The following is a 21,762-nucleotide window of genomic DNA, read 5'->3' on the forward strand; positions in this document are numbered from 1 at the left end:
TTCTGGGCATGCTGCGTATGGTTTTCTGTGATAGAAACCTTGGAAAGACCATCCAAGACACCTACAGACTGTCTTTGGATCAGACTAATACAGACATCCACATTTCTCATCCCACCCCCACATACCTGTTGCTGAGACAAGGTCCTGGGCAAGTGCAATTGAGAGGTGGGGGCTCACTTCTTCCACCCAGCTTCCATCATTGCTGTTGACCTCCCTCCACTGAGCACTTAGTTCCTAAATCAGGGATATCACGCAGACAGAAGCTTGCCACTCACTCTCTCCATCCCCAGCTCCAGAGTCCTCGTTCAGATATTTTTGTCTGGGGATAGAAGAAAGCTATAAAGCAGTTATCACCTAATCTGTTTTCTAAGAAACTGATTTTATTTGCATCAACCATAACACCTAACTTTCAGCTCAGCTGGAAACCAGTTACGTGAACTTGGTAAAATCACTTACGCTCTTAGTTTCCTTATCTGTGACCTGAAACCCATGTAATACTCCCTGAAGCTCTAAAATTCTATGACTCCATAAAAAATTATTATTTCACATCTACTGATGTGTAAAAAGTGTAGACAGACTTGTTCCTGTCTTAGGTAGTGGTTGGTGTAGTTCAGCTTTTCCAAGCATACTGTTTTCTGTGTATGCTATTTCTTCCTGTCATGACCATTCTCCTGAGGGAACGGTTTGCACTTCACTTACAGACACCACAGGCCCTTCATGACAGAGTACAAGTTGCCTGAGGAGAAAACCAGCTCCATCAGATGCTTTTGATTTATTAATAAACATGACTTATGTGGCCTAGAAAGTGATTATTATGTCGAAACAAACAAAAGAAGAAATACTGGTTGCCAGCGTGACAATTGGAATAAGAGGTGTGTTTTACACTCATGTTCTGGGGGTGATTTCTTCTTTGTAAAGTGCTAAAAAAAAAAATCCAGGAGAGGCCAAACACTATTGCTCACAGTCTACTTATGTACGTGGATGAGTATGTTTATGTATAGATTTAACAAAGAACTACCGTGTGTGTGTATGTATGTGTGTGTACTCCTGGTGTAATGTTAGCAATAATATTGGTAATGGCACTTCTGTTCCTTCAATTTAAAAGGGACATAGTAAGTCTGATCTGCTTCTTCTTATTACCAGATATATACTTCCTACAATTAAACAGAAAAATAAATCTGATGATTAAAAAGAAAAAAACAAAAAACTGAATGAAGGCAATTTCTTTTCAAGATAACTCTAAATGCATGATCTATTAAAATCCATACCCACAAATAACCTAAAGAAATTAATAATAATAAAAAGAATTAAATCAACTGATTTATTGTTGTTATTTAAATATTTTGCATTCAATAAAAATATAATTGATGTTAATTCTGGTTCAGTCTTCTAGTTATGTCACACCTGAACTGAATTTCAAAAGTTAAGCACCAAAGTTGAACTAACAGTTGCCAGCATCGTAAGTTACTGAGTTAATTATTTTTCTTTTATCTGGCTGTCATTTTGCCTTAAACTGGGACTGCTACATGAGAGTTTCCATTGTGCCTGTGTCCCCACCTTATTTCTCTTTTTCTTGTTTCATAGAGTACCACCTTGGAAGGACTGCATTCCCCGCGTATAGGGCTCTTGAGACTTGGAGGGCTGTGTCACATTAAAGGAGTGTTCTATAGCATCTTCATGTGTTAAGCAAGCAAATTCCACAAGGAGGAGTTACGCTTAACTAGGACTTTTCTTGACCAGCACCATGAGGGACTCATACATGGCCCTTCGGATACTTTTTTGTTTTTGTTTAGGGTTATCAAAGAGGAAATAGATGGGATATAGAGATGATCTTTCTCTTCATTTCTATCACAATCACAAGAGTTTGGTGAATATTGGTTGAATTCAAGTAGCAGGTAGGTAATAGCCAATATTTACTTCCTATTTCTTCTGTTACAAGCTAAGTATGTTCAACTACCTGATTTAATCTTCACAGTAAGCATATGATATGGTTACTATTATTGGTTCTATTTTACAGATAAGGAAACAGAGGCACATCAAGAATAATTAACTTATGAAAGGTTTCACAGCTAGTAAGCAGCAGAGCTGGCTGGTATACACAGTAGTCTGTCTCCAGAGTCTCTCTGCAATATGGTTGTGTCTATGGAAAGCGGCCTGTTGACACCAATTTTTGAGTCAGTGGCGCTAATGACCAAGGTCTGGAAGGAAGAAGTTTTTTTTCTCTAGAAACAAAAGTGGCAAAAATAAATACCTGTCTTGAGGACTTGGCAATGAAGGTCACCGTATTCACAGATTATCCCTGGACATTCAGCAGCATTCTCTGTATTGGAAAGGCAACCAACAGTGGAGAGTCCCACGGAATTTTCTAAGGCCACAGGATAGGAGCATTAATTCCCAAGACTCTGTAGCTAAAGTTGGGCAGACTTCATTTCACGCTATCTTTGTTCCTTCATCCAGCCTGACTTTCATACTCAGCTTGGGATTGCATTAGAGCTGAGGTCTGGGAGGCTGAGTCATCAGGAGCACAGGTACTCCTCATTGTCGCTGGTGATAGATATTAACTCAGCAACCACTGAGCAAAAGGCTTTAGGCCTGCGTCCCAGTTGCTGCAGCGTATTTTAATATTTCAGGATTCAATGTCTTTCTTCGGAGGAGAAAGTTCTAACTCATCATCTGCCTCCAAGCTATGCTTCCACCATCCCCTCCCCTCCTTGTTCCCTGACTCGTACACTGTTTTCTAGCAACCCAGCTGCTTCCTGCTCTGTGAATGCCATGTCCATGTATACCTTGACTTCACATCTGGCAATGTCTAAGATAACCAGATTTCTCCTTCTGCTTGCTGAAATATTTATGGTCCATTAAGACAGAGCTAAAAGTTTGTTTCTTCTGTGACACTTCCCTGGATATTCCTGGACAGAGATGGCCTCCTACTTCATCAGGCTAATACAGCGGTACTTATTCTGCTCCAATCCTTAGTACATTACATCATAGATATTTGTCTCTTTCTCAGAGTATGAGTTCCCCTAGGGCATAGGCCACATTTTCATCTTTGGCTTCCCAGTGAGCAGCTCAGGGCCTGACACTTGGCTGATATTCAAACAATGAAAGAATAAAAGAAGAAACTAGTAAGGAGCATTTGTAGCTCTTAACCTTCAAACAAATATAACTCTTTCAAGGCCCAGTTACTTTCTCCTTTGAATTTTTTGTTGATACTATGTGTTTTCACTAATGAAGGCATGCTGGTTAAAGGGCTAATTCAGAATTTTTGCTATGAGTTATGGATTTTGATACCCATTATCTGGGACCTCATATGTCCCAGCAGACCTGGGATGATATAAATCCTGCTGATATGAGTCAGTGAAAATCTTCGTTTTTTTTTTTTTTTTTTTTGAAAATTTGCAAAACATGAGGTAAAATATGAAGGCACCTGGCAATGACTGCACATATATTTTATTCTGGTCTCCTTCTTCTTAGCCTTTTTATTATTTTTCATGAAATTTTTTCAAAACATGGTATAATGCATTCTTCCTTATTTCAAAAGCAGTACTTACAGCTCAAATAAATAAAGCCAAGAGATTTTTTATGTCAGGAAAATTACTACTACAATGCATTCTTCATTACTGCAAAAGCAGTGCATAGAGGTAAAATAAATAAAATGAAAGGAATTTAAATCTCAGAAAAATTACGATTAGTATATATTCTGCATTATAACAAAAGCAGTACTAACAGCTAAGAAGCAGAAACAGCTACCCTGGAAAACTGTAGACCCACTCACAGCAGTGCATTCTGCCTGCTACACGTGGAGGCAATGATTGGGCCCTAAGATTGAGAGCAGGTTAAGGGTAATTTATAGGCGTTCCAATCTCTTGAAAAGTACTGCTGCAATGCATTATCATTCTTGGAAACTATTTACTGTTCAGAATCTAGAAAAGAAGGGAACTAGTAACACCTGCAAACAATAAATGGCATAAAGGAGAAAATGTTCACTATGACTGAATGAAGACTGGCAACAGCTTACTCTTGAGATAAGTACATTTTCATAGAACGTAGTAACTGGGAAACATAGTAAGGCAGTTTATCTGACAGGAATAAAGGCAAATCTGTCAAAACTATAGAAAATTCACACATCCAAGAGTCATCACCTAAGATAATGCTCATTCTACACAGAAATGAGGCTCCCACTCAGGATTTTTGTTTCACACATTTTAAAGGCTCCCACATTAAGGCTATATGTGTTAAAATTGGGCTACCCCCTTCCCAAAGAACTTCAGAGGCATTGAAAGTGGGCAGGATACCATATGTCCCACAGGTCTTGAAAGGGTTTATAAGTTTCTGAAATTTGCGTGAATTTTTCATTCCTGGGTTTTTGTTCCTCTTCAAGTATTCATGCTTTAATACCACAAATGCTTCTCAGATATGTCTAAGCACAACACTTACCAAAAATAACTTTTCTGGGTAGTTTATAGTTACTGTTAATTGTTTATTATAAGAAAATGTATGAAAACAAAAGTAAATTGATCTATCATGGATATAACTCATAATTTATATCTCTAGCCTGGAAGTCTCCCCTAAACGTTAGACTTTGTAAACAAATGCTTTCTTGAGATCTTTACCTAAATGCTAATAAGCATGACAAGCTTGACATGTCCAAAAACTAAGCCTGTAATCTCCCTCTTTAAAGCTGATCCTCCTTTAGTCTTCTTCGTCTCAGTAAATGACATGTATTCTCATCTTTCAATTTCTCTGGCTAAAAACCTTGTATTCATCCTCGACTCATTTTTTTTTTTTTTTTTTTGTCCAACCAAATGTGCAAATCATCAACAATTCCTGTTAGCTCTTCTTCAAAAATATGTCTAAAATCCTGACTACTGTTCACTATTTTTGCCGTTATCAACTCTTTTCCAAGATACCATCACCTTTTGCCCGGATGATTGCAGTAGCCTCCTAAATGGCTTCCTGGCTTCTACCATTGCCTCCTATAGTCTACTCTTCACATAGTCACAACGATGCTGTTAAAATATGAGTTGATGTCTTCTGTTCAAAGTTTCCAATGATTCTAAATCACACTTGAGTCAAAAGCCTACATTATCTCAATGGTATACAAGCCCTAAACAATCTAGCCCCCTCTCCCCATTTTCCTCTCTGAGCTCATCTCCTACTACTTTCTGTCCAGCCATTCTGCTTCCCTGTTTTCCTCAAGTAAGCCAGATGTGCTCCTACTTCAGGGCAGTTGTCCTATCTCACCACTGTTCCTGAAGTCACCTTCACATAACCAACTGCATGGCTCATGCCTTCACCTCCTGTGGTCTTTGCTCAAGCATAAGCCTCATGGTGAGGTCTTCCCTGGCCACTGTAGCTAAAATTACAATACCTTTACTGACTTCCTTTCCTTTCTTATTTTTCTTACTAACATTTTCTTACATTAGCATTTATTATCATCTAACACACTATCTAATTATTTATCTTATAATTTTTTTAACCTAAACTGAAACAAAAGCTTCATGATGACATTGATTGTTTTTCTGCTTTATTTTCAAAGTGTGACCCCAGCTCCTAAAACAGTAGTTGGCATATAACAGAAATAATACATATGGATAAAAAAATAGTTGGATAAAATCATGAAGTATCTAGTGTGCTTTTGTTTCTTACTGTTTAAATAAAATGCTTTAAGAATTACTTCTGGTTAAAAACGTTAATAATATTTGAAGAACAAAAATAATCCTAATAGGACAACCAAGGAAAGAAAAATTATATATAATGACATTACATATAAAAAATATTAAAAATTATACATGTATATAGATATAGAGACAGAGAGAGATTAACTTCAAAGAAATAGCTCATGTAATTGCTGGGATGTCAAGTCCCAAATCTTTAAGTCAGGTGCCAGGATGGAGACCTCTGCTGGCTCATATGATTGTGGTGGGCTGGCAATTTCAAAATCTGCAGGCCAAGTGGCAGGTCACCTGCCTTATGCAGATGACACAACCTTGTTTGCTGAAAGTGGAAAGGACTTAAAATACTGATGAAGATCAAAGACCACAGCCTTCAGTATGGATTACACCTCAACATAAAGAAAACAAAAGTCCTCACAACTGGACCAATAAGAAACATCATGATAAATGGAGAAAATATTGAAGTTGTCAAGGATTTCACTTTACTTGGACCCACAATCAACACCCATGGAAACAGTAATCAAGAAATCAAAAAATGCATTGCATTGGGCAAATCTCCTGCACAAGAACTCTTTAAAGTGTTGAAAAGCAAAGATGTCACTTTAAGGACTAAAGTGCTCCTGACCATGGTGTTTACAATTGCCTCAAATGCATGCAAAAGCTGGACTATGAATATGGAAGACTGAAGAAGAATTGATGCCTTTGAATTATGGTGTTGGTGAAAAATATTGAATATATCATGGACTTCCAGAAGAACAAACAAATCAGTCTTGGAAATACAGCCAGAATGCTCCTTAGAAGAAAGGATGGTGAGACTTCTCCTCATATACTTTGTATATGTTATCAGGGGGGACCAGTCCCTGGAGAATGACATCATGCTTGGTAGAGACCAGGGTCATCCAAAAAGAGGAAGATCCTCAACGAGATGGATTGACACAGTGGCTGCAACAATGGGTTAAAGTATAACAATGATTATGAGGATGGGGCAGGACCAGGCAGTATTTCATTCTATTGTACATAGGGTCACTATGAATTGGAACCGACGTGACAGCACCTAACAGCAACAAAAAGGTGGCAGGTTAGAGACTTCTGCAAGTTTTTGTCCCAAGATCTTTAGGTCAGGTGACAAGGATAGTGCAGGATTGAGAGAAAGAGCAAGCTCTGCCAGAATATTCATTGACATTCTGGAGCTTCCCCCAAGGAAACTCCCCATTCAGCAGATTGATTGATCACATCAGATGACATCATGGAAGGTCATTACATTACATTACATTGCATTGCATTGCTTTGCATTACGTTATGTTACATCATATTACAGAACACTAATCAGTCTGGTATCTGGCCAAACCACTGAGCTTCATAGTCTAGACATGTTGACACATAAAATTAACCATCACAAAGTATGTCTGCACTTCCCCTCAAAACTGAGAAAAAGGATTCCACAGGACACTTGGAAAGTTGGTGGGACACAGTGCAGTGGTTTAATTATGCCACAGAAAAGTAAAGGCTAAGATGTTGGTGTAGGCATATTTCCACCTCAGAGGGAGGTAGCAGTTTAAATAACTGTAATCCTGACGAAGGTGAGCTGAAGGTGGACTATGTGCACAAAAGACAAATCCAGCAGAAACTCCTTTAAGAAACTCTGCCCAAGAGGGTCCACTGGGCTCCAACAGAGAGATGGTCAGTGTGGAAGTGCACCACTAAGGAGCCAGCCAATGGGGATTGTATCATCTGCCTTAAGGGAACTGCAATAGAAAACTCTTACAGGAACCCAAAAATGTGTCCCACAGGATACTGTCAGCTTTAAATATGTTCAAAACCCAGAGAATGTTACAATCATTCACAAAAATACAGCCAAGTATTCCTTTGGTGGTGCAAATGGTTACCACACTTGGCTGCTACCCTAAATGTTGGTGGTCTACATCCAAACAATCAGCCACATAAAATCCTATGGAGCACAGTTCCACTCTGACACACATAGGGTCTCCATGGGTTGGAATCAACTTAATGGTAATTAGTTTTTCAAAAACTTTCTTGCCCATTTTTCACTCTCATCTCCTCTCCCTAACTGGTCCTGGAGGGGCCAGAAACCACTGTTGAGAAGATACCAAAGGAGAGGTAATTCACAAAGTGGGGAAAGACAGAACCTGCCATCTGTGCCCTTTTCCTGTGGGGTTTATGGCAGGACCAGACTAGGATTTACAAAAAGCTAGAATCAAGAATGCTAAAGTTTGATTATTCTATGAATGGATCTATAAATTAGAGAAAAATATTTTAATATCTGAAAATAACATAATAATCATGGGACTGTCTTGAATTTTCTCCAGGGTGGAGGCAAATTAACTCTACAGAATGAACTTTAAGCAAGAGTGGGAATCAAAAATTAAATTGCTTTTCTAATTACTCATGAGACATATTTCCTCAATGCTATTGTTATATATTCAATGAGAACATAAACGTTGCAGTCTTACTTAAAATAATCATTCTGATTTAAAATACTTGGCTTCCTTGGCATATGAAACATCGTGCCATGAGAAATTTCATATTGGGATTCAATTACTTGCCTTTTAAAATCTGTCCAATTTTTGTGCACTGGAAAATGGTTACTCCTACCTGAATCCTTTGGACCAAGGAGGAAAAATACCTATGCCTCAAATATATTTAAAAGTCATTGTGTTAAATGTGTAGGTAGTCCATAACAACTGTCAATTGACCTTGGGGAATAGGAAAAATTAACCCACCTAGTCAGATCACACTCTAAGAATACCACCAAGCTAAGAAGACTGGCTTTCAGCGCTATGGGATAAATTATAAGCTGCTATTTTTTTTTTTTTAACCAAAGCAGCTAAAATTGCTAATGTAAATCTAAGTTTAATAATAGACGTATAGTCTCCAGATTAAGGGGACTAGAGCTGTGATTTGTTCTGCATCGTCCAGATCACGTAAAGAGCACTGAGTTTCATTCACAGTGCTCTGTTATAACAAGGAAGGGGCCAATCTAAGGCACATGTGGAAGAAATCATCCAAGAAACTACATAATTTGAGGAACATTAAAAAAAGACTATTTAGAAACATGGAAGTTCTTATTTTTAAAAAGATCTATTTTGGGGTTGATCATATAGAAGAAAGAGTAAGGCATATTACAAAACGTAAAAGTTTAAAAACAAATTATGAAGATACACTCAACCTCAATAATTGTCAAAAAAAAAAAACCCTTTTTGGTATTGAGTCAATTCTGACTCATAGCCACCCTATAGGACAAAATAGAACTGCCCCATAGGGTTTCCAAGGAGCAGCTGGTGGATTCGAACTGCTGACTTTCTGGTTAGCAGCCCAGCTCGTAACCACTGCACCACCAGGGCTCCCAATAATCACCATGGAAATGCAAATTAAAATCACACCCACCATATTGGGCAAAAAGTTTGAAATCTGAGAGTACAAATGTTGGGGAGGATGTGGAGGAAAAGGAGCTTTTGTACATTGCTGGTGGGAGTGTAGATTAGAATAATCACTTTAGAGAACATTTTGGCAGTATCTAGTCAAATTAAAGATACATGTACTCTGTGACAGAGAAAATCCAAGGCTGGTTATATGTCAGAAAAATGAACGCACTTATACATCAGGAGACATATACAAGAATACTTGACAACTTCAGGAAAAAAAAAAACAAATATATTGTGATATAGCCACACAGAGGCATATAAAGCAGCAAAAGTGAACAACTATTACACAACAGGTTTAAATCTTACAAATATAAGCTTGAGTCAAGAAAACCAAAACCAAACCAGTTGCCGTCGAGTTCATTCTGACTCATAGCAACCCTACAGGGCAGAGTGGAACTGCCCTATAGGGTTTCCAAGGAGCAGCTGGTAGATTCGAAATGCCTACCTTTTGGTTTGTAGCTGTAGCTCTTAACCACTGTGTTACCAGGGCTCGAGAAAGCAAGACACTAAATAATACAGACAGAATGACTCCATTAAAATACAGTTAAAATATGCAAAACTAAACCGTATTGTTTACAGATGCATACATAAACAGTAAAACTATTAAAAAAAAAAAAAAGAAGAAAATCCTTATCATAAACAGGGTAGCAATTACCTCTAGAGAGAAGGGAGGAATTTATTATTCTCATTATTGTGGTAAGTGTACACAAAGAGCCCCATTGGCACAGTGGTTAAGAGCCTGGCTGCCAACCCAAAGGTTGGCAGTTCAAATCCAGAAGCCACTCCTTGGAAACCCTATGAGATGCTTCTACTCTGCCTTGTCCTATACCGTGACTTTGAGTTGAAATCAACTGGATGGCAATTGGCTTGAGATTCTTTTTTGTTTGTTTTATTATGTGCGTGTATATATAAACATTGCCATTTAAACATTTTTTACATGTACTATTCAATGACACCAATTATGTTATTTGTGTTATACACCCGTCACAGCTATCCAATTCCAAGTATTTCCATCGCCCTTAACAGAAACTCAGAGTCCTGGTTGCGCGGTGGTTAAGAACTTGGCTGCTAACCCAGAGGTCAGCAGTTCAGATCACCAGCCCCTCCTTGGAAACTCTGTGGAGTATTTCTACTCTCTCCTACAGGGCCACTATGAGTCGGAATCAACTCCATGACAACGGGTTTGGTTTTTTGGATTTTAACAGAAACTCAGTGACACATTGGCATCTTTTGAGTACCGACAGCATTCTTTCTGGATCTGTATGGTGGTTACACGTATGCTCACTACATAATTATTCAGTGTACTCTTCTATATGTGAGTTATTTCTTACTAAAAACCTGCTGGGACCATGTAGGTGAAAAAAAAAAAATGTAGGTGAGGCAGTGGTAATTTCAGATGTTAAAAACATGAGACAGACATGGTTGTTCTACACTGCTATCAGGGTCAGACATAGTATGCGAGCATACAAGTTGCCAGTGATGCAGACCCCATGCCAATGAAAGGGCGTGTTTTCTAATAGAGCTATCCCTACATGAGATGGCTGCTTCCCGTCCTTTGATTGCCCCGTCACATGAGAATTCAAGCAGATTCTAGATGATCATCAACTGGAAAAACTATGGACAAAATTTATGACTTGGGTGAAGACTTAGGTTTTGTGAATTCTAATTTTGATATTCTGTAGCCTTGTAAGTCAAGGTTTATGTTCCAAACATGCTTAACGGACTTGATAAAAGTCATCCTGAACATTCTCCTGCTTGCTACGTAAACACAGAACATTTGTTGGGGACGTGCCCCTAACTAACTTGTTTGGGATTTGAATCCCTGGTTTCCTTGTTAGTTTCTCATCTTTACCCTAAGAACTACAAATTTTGGAAATTACAAAGCCAATGAGTGCTGCCATCTAGTGGGTGCCCCTTCACCTAAAGACAAAACATACGATTTGAATCAATTATGCACATGAAACTCAGATGCAAAACTGTGGGAAGGGCATTGCACATATCTTTTCTCTGATATTAAATACTTGAAGCATAAAACGTGGTCTTGAAAAACATGGAATTGTATTCTTCTCTGGGAAAATGACTTTTAAATGTAAAACTGAAGTAACTTCCTTGTCATTTGTAGTTCCTGTAAAGTTCATGAAGCTAACTTGAACTACAAAACATTGGAGATCGATTCCTGAACTAAGCAAACTTAAGTATATGAATATGTGGAAAAAATAAGAAGGAAAACAAATTATCAGACATTGACAGGAATATGGCATTGCCAAGAGAACAAGTGAATTTTAATAAATATCAGTTCTGCTTGAGATGGTCTATCTACTCTCCTTAGCTTCAAGAAAGAGGGGGTGGAATAAGTATTCAGAATTTTTCTCTGGTTGTTTTTCCATATGTGACATGTCTAGGAAGCAAAGATAATTTTCTTTGAATAAATATGTTCCCAGATGAAAAACGACATTGGAACTTCCTATCTGATGATAAGATTAGCATATTTCAAAAGTTTAAAAAAAAAAAACCAAATCCACTGCCATGAAGTTGATTCCAACTCATAGTGACCCTACAGGACAGAGTAGAACTGCACCATAGAGTTTCCAAGGAGTGCCTGGTGGATTCGAACTGCTGACCTCTTGGTTAGCAGCTGTAGGACTTAACCACTACAGCACCAGGGCTTCCACTTCAAAAGTTAGGGAGGATAATCAGGGAGGTGAATTCATAGGCTGAATGTCAGTCAGGATGGACTAGGTTAGCAGACGTAACATGCAACCTCCAAATCTCAGTAACTTAAAGCAATACCTTACGTTTTATTTCCAGCTCATACCACACACCTATTACAGGTTGCCTGGAGCCTCTTCTCTATGTCTCTTCACTTGGGACTCAGTTTAGTTAATATCCTCAGTGTTTTCAGGTCCTATGCCTGAAGGAAAGAGATTTTTGAAGGGTCTTGCATTAGAAATAAAATGCACTTACCTGTAAGTGATACAGGCAATTCTGCTCACAACTCACTGACCAGAAGTAGTTATAAAAACCAAAAAACCATACCTATTGCCATCAGGTTGATTCTGATTCAGAGCAACCCTATAGGACAGAGTAGAGCTCCCCCATAGGGTTTCCAAGGCTATAATCTTCGTGGAAGTAGACTACCACGTCTTTCTCCCACTGAGCAGCTGGTGGGTTCAAACCTCTGATCTTTTGCTTAGCAGCCAAGTGCTTAACCACTGTGCCATCAACCTCGTTGAAGTAGCTTTAAGGGGTTCAAAAATTGCAGTCTTGATATGGCCAGAAATTCTTTGACATCTGTCTCCTTGAGAAGTTGGTTCTATGGCTCCTTTCTTGAGTCCCGGTGGGTTTTGTGATTACTTTTACCAATAGGATTTGCAGAAATCACACTATACCAATTTCCAGGCCCAGACTTAAAGAAATTAAAAGCTTCTGTGTCTTACTCTTAGAATGCTCGCTCTGAGGGAAGCCAATTGCTATGGAAGATGTCTGACTACTCTGGCATTACCACGTTATGAGGAAGCCCAAATGAACCACATGGAGTGGCTGCATGGAGGGAGTTGTCTGGCCAGCTCCAACAGACATAATATGGAGAAGAACTGAAGAACTCAGCCAATAGCTAGAGCCAAGGCCTGGGCCATGTGGCCCCAGTTAAGTCATCTCAGCCATATGCAGCCACTGGAACCACCATAGCTGAGGTGGCCCCAGTCATCACAGCAAAGATGAGCCATTCTCTCTGTGTCCTGCCTGAATTCCTGACCCACATGGTAGTAAGAGTAATAAAATTGTTGTTTTACTTTATTAAGTTTTAGAGTGATTTACTACACAGCAACAACAAAACAGACGATGTACCATGAACTCAGAAAGTAGAGAGCAGGAAATATTTTGTACATATATGACGACCATAATCTCTTCCCAAACTGCAGCATGCCTTTGTGTAAATGTTACTGATCTTCTAAGTGTCTTCTCCATTTGATTTACCTCTTAGAATTTTTCCTTCTCCAGGAACAGGGATAAATTTCCTCCACAGAAATTTTAATCCAGGGATTTGGATTGCACTGAGTATATTTCATCCAAAAACCTGAAGTTCATAAACCCCTAGAGATCTATGATTTGGTAAAAATTCAAGGCAGAGATAAACGCTTGTGTACACACAGAACATAAAATGGTGAGTAGAAAAAATATATATATACGTAAATGAAGCGAAGACATTCTGGATATTGGAAAATATATTGTTTTGCGTTCCCACCACTTTCTCTCACAGGATTGAAGAGAGAGTGGAGGAGATCTGCAGGCTGTGGGGAGGAACACATTTCTCTGGTCTCTGTATCTTCTCTGACAGAAGAAAAGAGGCCACCGCAGAAGTCTAAGTTCCTAGTAAACAGTTTCCCCTCTCTTTCCCTCAACGCTTAGAGTCTTGCCACCACTCTCGACCTTTGAGACATTCAGACAGAACTTGGGTTCTCTTTCATGTTCCCCAGAATCCATTTCTCATTTGTTTCTAAGGGCATTGGGGATATTGCCCATCCATACCTAAGTCTGGCACATCTTACTTCTCTTCCCTTCTTTTACCATAGCACCTATAACATCTGACATATTTTCTTTTTACTTATTTCCTTGAGAAGGTCTATTCTACAATCCTCTCCCTAGAATGTAAGCTTCAGGCAGACGTGAATATTCATCTGTTCTGCTCCTTGCTAGCTTCCCAAGACCTAGAACACTGCCTGGCACAGATTAGTTTCCCGTTACATCTTGCAAAATGTGTGGTTGGATATATAAGTGAATAAATGTAAACCAAAACCTGCTGCCATTGAGTTCAGTCCGGCTCATAGTGACCCTATAGGGCAGAGTAGAACTGCCCATAGGGCTTCCAAGGGTTGACTGGTGGATCTGAACTATCGATCTTTCGTTTAGCAGCTGAACTTTTAACCACTGCATCACCAGGGTTCTGAATAAATGTAAAGCAAAAATAAATGAAAGTTTTCAGGTCCTGAGATATGACCCCAAATTGTTAGTCACTGGAATAGTCTGATTCGATTTAATAGCATACTCTCAAAAACGCTTAGGGAAAATGCACCTTAAGAAGTAAACAGTGACTGTAAGAGATATTAAAAATAATTAATAGAGGACTTAGAGACCTACTGCAGTCAGGCAGGAACACAGCTACTGTGTTGGTAACTAGAGATAACGAAATGACTTTTGAGGTACTGGTGTATCATAATAAAAGATTTGCAAGCTCTCCATTCTTGATTTACTTATTTGATTTTTAGTACTCTGCCTATAATTAGGCTTAACCATCCACCAAGTGCAAGCCCTGGTAGCGTAGTGGTTAAGTGCTATGGCTGCTAACCAAAAAGTCAGCAGTTCAGATTCACCAGGCGCTCCTGCTCCCTGGAAACTCTATGGGGCAGTTCTACTCTGTTCTATAGGGTCGCTATGTGTAGGAATCAACTCAACAGCAACAGGGGTTTGGCTTTTTGGTTGTACCCACCAAGTTAATGGTGGTAATAGCCCCATGGCTGCCAAAGATGGGTTTAAAATTTCAGAGATTGGAGACAGGAACACATGTTCCACTATATTACCCTTTAAATAAAATATGTTTTCTTCAAAATACTAAATATAGCAACTTTAAAAAAAAAACTATTAAAATGTGACACACGTAAAGCACAAATAAAAAAAAAGGAAGAAACACCTGTGTTTTCATGAAATATTAACTATTGTAATTTATAAGACAAGACAGTTGATAACAGCTCTTTATATCCACAGGAGAGAGGTAGACAATAAAGTGGATACAAGCCAGCTTATTGTATCCAAATAGGAAAAGAAACATTTTGATGATTTCAGAGTCCTTTTGAAACATACCTTAGGAATTTTTTATTTAAGAGAAGACATTTTAAAGAAGAAACTGAAAAACACAAGTCATTCAATTCACTCTGAATTAGTCTTTAAAATCAATTCTTCCCAGGAAATTTTCTGAGTTTCATTTCTTACATATATAACCCAGATTGCCTTTAGCAGTAACAGAGTTTACCTCGTTTAAAAAAAAAAAAAAGGCAGAATTTTCTTACCCTTCAATAACCTTCCCGATCTTCAGCATGTCCTCCATAAATTTTCTTTTTCCCTTGAATTTAAAGCAGAAAAGATTGTTATGTCAACTGGAAGACCATTAGTGACTATTAATTTGTTTGACAGTGTGGCAAAAATCCTTCACCCCTTTATCTTCTTGGCCTTTTCTAACTTCCCCTTGCATGAATAAAAAAATGAAATGGTGTGTACAAGATAATTTTACAATATGACTCCGGTGAAAACATAGAAGTCCCAGTTGAAGGCAGATGTCATTTCTAAAAGGTTTTGTAAATAATCCCTGAAAATAATAAATACTTAAAAATACTTAAACATAAAGGCCAACAAAATTTAAAGACAAATTTAATTTAAAGACAAGTTAATATTATATTTTCTAACTCAAATTGCCAGGTAGAATACATAGACTCAGTTTTAAAAAAACAGTTGTGATAACCTTGATGATTTTGTCCCGAGTTAGTGCTGCATTTATAAGCGACTCTAGCTGTAACCACTGATCATATTTGAAAGAGAGTTTTCAGACTTCAGGGTGCTGTATTAAATGTGAGACAAAATTCATTAATTATTCATTCAACTAAACAAGCTCATTGGCTTCTAAATAAATTGGACTTGAGATCTTGGCATATTACTTCATTGGTCCCACCACATCTCAGTCTTTCACAAAATTATTTTCCTACTAATGGGTCATTTATCAGAATACAAAATGCTGTATATTTCTTATCTAAAAAGAAAAAAGAAACTCCCAACCTATATTCCCTCTAGCTACTGCCCTATACTTCAGTCCCTCTTTAAATAAAAAAAAAACTTCCAAAAGAAATATTTATACATTTACCTGTATTTTTCACATCTCGTACCTTTCCCTTGAACTCACTCCTATCAACCTTTTACCATCACACTTTAATGAAGAAGGTCATGTCCCTAATGACTCCACTCCAAGTCAATGGTCAAGCCTTAGCTTTTACCTAGCCTATCGACAGCAATGACTTAGCTGACCACTCCAACGTTCAGAAAATATTTTTTTTAATTGGCTTCCAAAATAGTATCAGTAACTATAGTTAAGATTTGTCAAAAAAAAAAAAACACAAACTACCAATATCAGTAATTTAAGAAGAAACATTTCTTCAGATTTTTCAGACACCAAAAATATGATAATATTATGAACAACAATATGTCAATATATTTGAAAATTTGGGGGGGAATGACAAATTTCAATGAAAATACAATTTACTAAAAACAGACAGAAAGAGAAATGAAAATTCTGTGTAATCCTAAATCATCTAAAGAAATTGATTCTGTTCTTAAAAATCTCACAAAGAAAACTCCTTGCTCAAATGGCTTAACTGGAAATCATTGAACACATAAGGAAGAAATCTTTTGCAAACACTACAGAGACAAAAAAAAAAAAAAGAGGGATCATGTCCCAGCTCCTTAAAATTCAAGCATAACCTCTGTGACAAAACCTGACAAGACCACCAGAAGAAAATTCTAGACCAGTTACTCACATCAAATTAAATTCAAATTTTGTACACAAAGGAAGAGTAATTAAATACAGAAATAAGTAGAAATAATAATATATCAGAACAATTTTTTTCAGCAGTGCAGAAGTGATTTAAAATTAAAAAATACATGAATGTAATTCACCATATTTTTCATACTTAAATACATATATTTTATGTAAAATTTATATTTAATATATATTTAAAGAAAACCAAGTTTTTATGAGATATGCAAAATAATTATAAGTTCTTTCAATTATCCAATCCTGTGTAATTGATGAAAAGAAAAATAACATTTAAAAAGTAAAAAAAAAAAGAAAAAACCCCAGAATGAAATAAAAGAAGACAATAGTAATACATATATCCAACAAACAACTCATATTCAAAATATGTAAATCATTAAGTTACAAAACAGACGCCTCAATAGTAAAACGGGAAAAGCACTTGAACAGGAATTTCACATGACTAATAGACTAATTTCACAATGGCTAATAGAGTTATCAAAAGGTTATCAACTTCATTAGACATTAGGGGACATTCAAAATAAAACCACAATACAATAGGAGTTCCTCTCTGCCAGAACGAGGAGTCCCTGGGTAGCACAAATGTGCTGGGTAGCAGGACTACTAATCCAAAGGCTGGCACTTCAAACCCACCTCTAGGTGCCTCAGAAGACACGACTGGTGATCTTCTGAAAGGTCACAGCCTTAAAAACCCTATGGAGCAGTTCTCTGCACATGTGGAGTCACCTTGAGACAAATTGACTAGAGGACGACTAACAACAACAACTTCCACCAGAACAGCTAAAAGGAAAATAGGATAAGAGCAACTGTGTAGCAAAAATATGGAGAAACCAAGACTCTCATGCACTACCAGTGGGAATAACGTGGGTATAACCACTTTAAAAAAACTATTGTCAATAGCTACAAAAGCATAAAAAAAAAAAAAAAAAAAATTTTTTTTTTTTTTTTTTATCCATACCCACCAAGAAAAACAAACATACTGTCATCAAGTCTCCATACCCTATGACCTAGCAATGCCATTCTTACACATATGCCCCCATGGAAATGTGTCTGTCATTCACAAAAAAGATGTGCAAAAGAAGCTCCTAGCAGGACTATTCATAATAGCTCAAACTGAAAATGGCCCAAATGTCCTCCAATGGTAGAATGAATAAATGAAGTTATCTATGTTCATATAATGGAGTACTAGACAGCAATGAGAATTAACAGACTAAACCATATACAACAGTATGGATGAATCTGAAAAATACACTGTTAAGCACAACTCCAGACACAAATGAGTATATTCCACATGATTTCAGTTATAAAATCTTGAAAAACAAGAAAAAATTAATCTATGCTGTTAGAAGTCAAGATGAAGGGGCCATAAGAGGGGCTTCTGGCATGCTGGTGTTATTATTCTTCTTGATGTGGACACTGGTCAAATGAGTGCCTCGTTGTAAAAATTCATTCAATTGTGCCTTTATGATTTGTGCAACTTTGTTTGCTTATATTGTATTTCAGAATCAACATGACACCAATGGACAATGGATATTGTATTTCAATAATTTTTTTTTAAATCATACTATTTCCCAATATAATCCAATATTCATTGAAAACATTACACTTATTTGCATAACAGGACTGTATTTGTAGGCCAAACTATATTTAATTAATATCCAAATGTCAGACATTAAAAGTTTCAACTTTGTTTTCCTTATAAATACTGTGAATATCTGTCAATATTTTTCAGTGTGGATTTCTCTGTTTATTTCCTTATCATAAAAAAAAAAAACCTACAGAAATGGAAATGTTTAATAAAAAGTTAACAACATTTTTTTCAGGTTTTGCTATGACGTAACAAATTGTCTTCCAGAAAGTTGAAACTGCTGTAGGTTATGTCTGTAGGTTATCTTCTGTACAATAACATAAAACCAATGGAAGTGTGATAAATATGGAATTGCCTCCTGCTGTACTTAAGAAGTTCTCAAAGATATTTATTTATTTTCAAGTGTATTGCATTTGGCATGAGATTTTTCCATGATGAGTTTATTCAAGGCAACAGAGCATGAAAATTTCCACATTGTAATTTTCTATGCAGTCTTTTATGAACAGTATTTTTTTTTTTATTACAATAGGTTTCCATTCAAGGCAAGGAAAAACGTCTATTTCATCTAAGCCTTTACCATATTTAATATCTTATTTTTCTTTCATTAACGCTCTGCTCCATGCAGCTGACTTCCTTCCTGTTCATTTTCCCTGCCATACTCATTCCCATTTCCATGATTTTATTAGTTTTGTTCCCTGAAACTAGATTGGCCCTCTTTCCATTCTCTGCTAACCCAAATTCCACTCATACTTAGAAACCCAGTTCAAGGTCTATTATCTTCACAACTATTCTGACTCTTGCCAAATATGAACCTTTTCTTTTTAGACTATCCAGTGCACTTGAGTCTAAACTGCTAGCATGTAATTTTGAAAGCGGTGGTTACCGATGTGCCATTTTCAATTTCCTCTGTTCAATTCAAGTACCCTATTTTTATATAAGTTCTATCTTCTTCACTAGAATGCAAATTCTTCTGGAGGAGTAAACCATGTCTTATTCACCCCTACATTCAAGACCCCTAACAAGAACATGGCATATCATAGATTCTAAATAACTGTTTTTAAGTAATTAACAAATTCTTGAAGACTAATATTTTTAGTGGTAGTTCAGTGGTGGGATTTTTGCCTTCCATACAGGAGACCTGGATTCAATTCTGGCCAATGAGCCTCAAGTGACCCCCCCACATTCTGTCGGTGGAGGCTTGTATGTTGCTATGATGCTGAATAGGTTTCAGCAAAGCTTCCAGACTAAGACAGACTAGAAAGAAAGGCCTGGAGATCTACTTCTGAAAATCTACCAATGAAAACACCATGGATCACAATGGTTAGATTCTGTTGTGCATGGAGTTGCCTTGAGTCTGGCCTACAACAACAACAACAATCTTGTCACATCAGCTACTCACATTGGGATATTTTACAGTAAACTAGAAGAAATAAAGATTTTAAGCTGAGCAAAAATTAACTATGTAATTATATGATCTAGTTTGGGTTTTCCAAAGCAGACACACTACACAGTAAATACCCTGTGTCAGCTTTGTCCAATGAGGCAGTCATTAGCCACAGGTGGCTGTTGAGCCCTTGAAATGTGGATTGCAAGAATTTAGACTTGCTGTAAGTATAAAATACACATTATATTTTGAAAATTTTGAAAGACAAAAATAATGGAAAATATCTCAACTTTTGTATTGATTATATGTTGAGAAGCTAATAATTTAGATATAAGGTTCTAAACAAAATATATTATTAAATTTAGTTTTGCCTGTTTCTTTTTACCTATTAAATGTGACTACTAAGCTGTGGTTCACATTATGCTTCAATTGGACAGTGCTTCCCTCGTCCTTTCAGGATATAATCTACTATTAAAATATAGGCAGATGATAGAAAATGTCTAAGCTAGTTTTGCCTCTGTTCTCAAACAGAAATTGGAGAGATCCAGCTAGAAAAGTAAACCTTGCCGAAGTTTGTCACAGGGAACCAGAGTCAAGATGTGAAAATGCTGGACATGCTAAAATTTATAGAAACTTTGGCATTAATATTCTAAAGACATTCTAAATATTTGCATTTGTTCTTGCTGAGATATTTGAAATATATCTTCCCATATTTTTTTTCTTCTCTGAAATTTTTTAATCATTCAGAAAAATTATGGAAGGCTTTCCTTTATATATCTGTTATCAATACAGCTTTTTTTTTCTTTTTTTGATCACAAATAGAAACTGGAAGTATGAGAATTGAAAATAAGCTTACAGATTTGCTACTCCCTTTCTTTTTGAGTATCTCAAAACAATTTTGTAAGTCCATAAATTTTTTACACAAATATGTATTATTCTATTGGATTATGAGAATTAGTGCTATCATTCAAATTTTCTTTCCTTCCTTCAACTTGTATCCTTCATACTTCAGTTTCTGAAAAGTATGCAAATGAAGGACACTTTTTTAAAATAGGTAACCAAAAGGTGTGTGTCTCTAAGTGTGTGTGTGTGTGTGTGCATGAAGAATCCTCATTCCTAGCTATAACATATGATATGTGTTGCTGTTGCCTCTAATCTTTCCTTTCAAGTGCCATCTCACAAAAATTAGATTATTACCCTACTGCTCTCACTGATTTCACCAGGAGTTATTAAAATGTCCACTTCAAAATACTTTACTCAGCCTCTTTGGGCATTTCTGACAACTGAGCACTTCTTGAAATTCCTCCCTCCTTTTTCCTGCTCTCTATTCCTCCCATCATTTCTTCTTGGTCACCTTAATGAGCTCCATGTGTGACACTGATGATTCGCAAGGCAATGTCTCTGGACAGCTTCTCTCCCAAGACGCACATCCACACAGACAATTGCACTGAGGTGAACCTGAACCTTGTTTAGAAATGTACGTGCCCAAGTCTGAACTAATTTTTTGCTGACAATACCTTTCATCCGATCTCGCAAATCAGATGCCTGCAAATAATTGCACATTCCACTCTTTCTTCCTTGTGTTAACTCTGTTCCTAAGTCCTGTCACCTGTCAATTCTAGCTTTTAAATATTTAAAACGCCCATTTCCTACTCTTTTTTCATTTCCACCACTGTCCTCATTAAAAAAAAAAAAACACCTGTTGCCATCATCAAGTAGATTCCGACTCATAGCAACCCTATAGGACAGAGTAGAACTGCCCCACAGAGTTTCTAAGGAGCGCCTGCTGGATTTGAACTGCTGGCCTTTTTGGTTCGTAGCCGTAGTACTTAACCACTACGCCACCAGGGTTTCCATCCTTAAAGGCCCTCATTATCTCCCTCTCCTGATACTGCCATAACTTCCTAATCAAATGTATCATTCTGCCCCCAATATACCTTCCATGCATCTTCCAGCATTAGTTTTTACAATGTGAAAATCCAATGTTTTCCCCCACATTAAATTTCTTTATTACTTTGCCATCACCTCAAGTAGTATTTCTCAAAGTGGTCCAGGTCATCAGAATCATTAGATCAGAA

This window comes from Elephas maximus, chromosome 26 (genome assembly GCF_024166365.1).
Source record: "Elephas maximus indicus isolate mEleMax1 chromosome 26, mEleMax1 primary haplotype, whole genome shotgun sequence".
Taxonomy (NCBI): Eukaryota; Metazoa; Chordata; class Mammalia; order Proboscidea; family Elephantidae; genus Elephas; species Elephas maximus.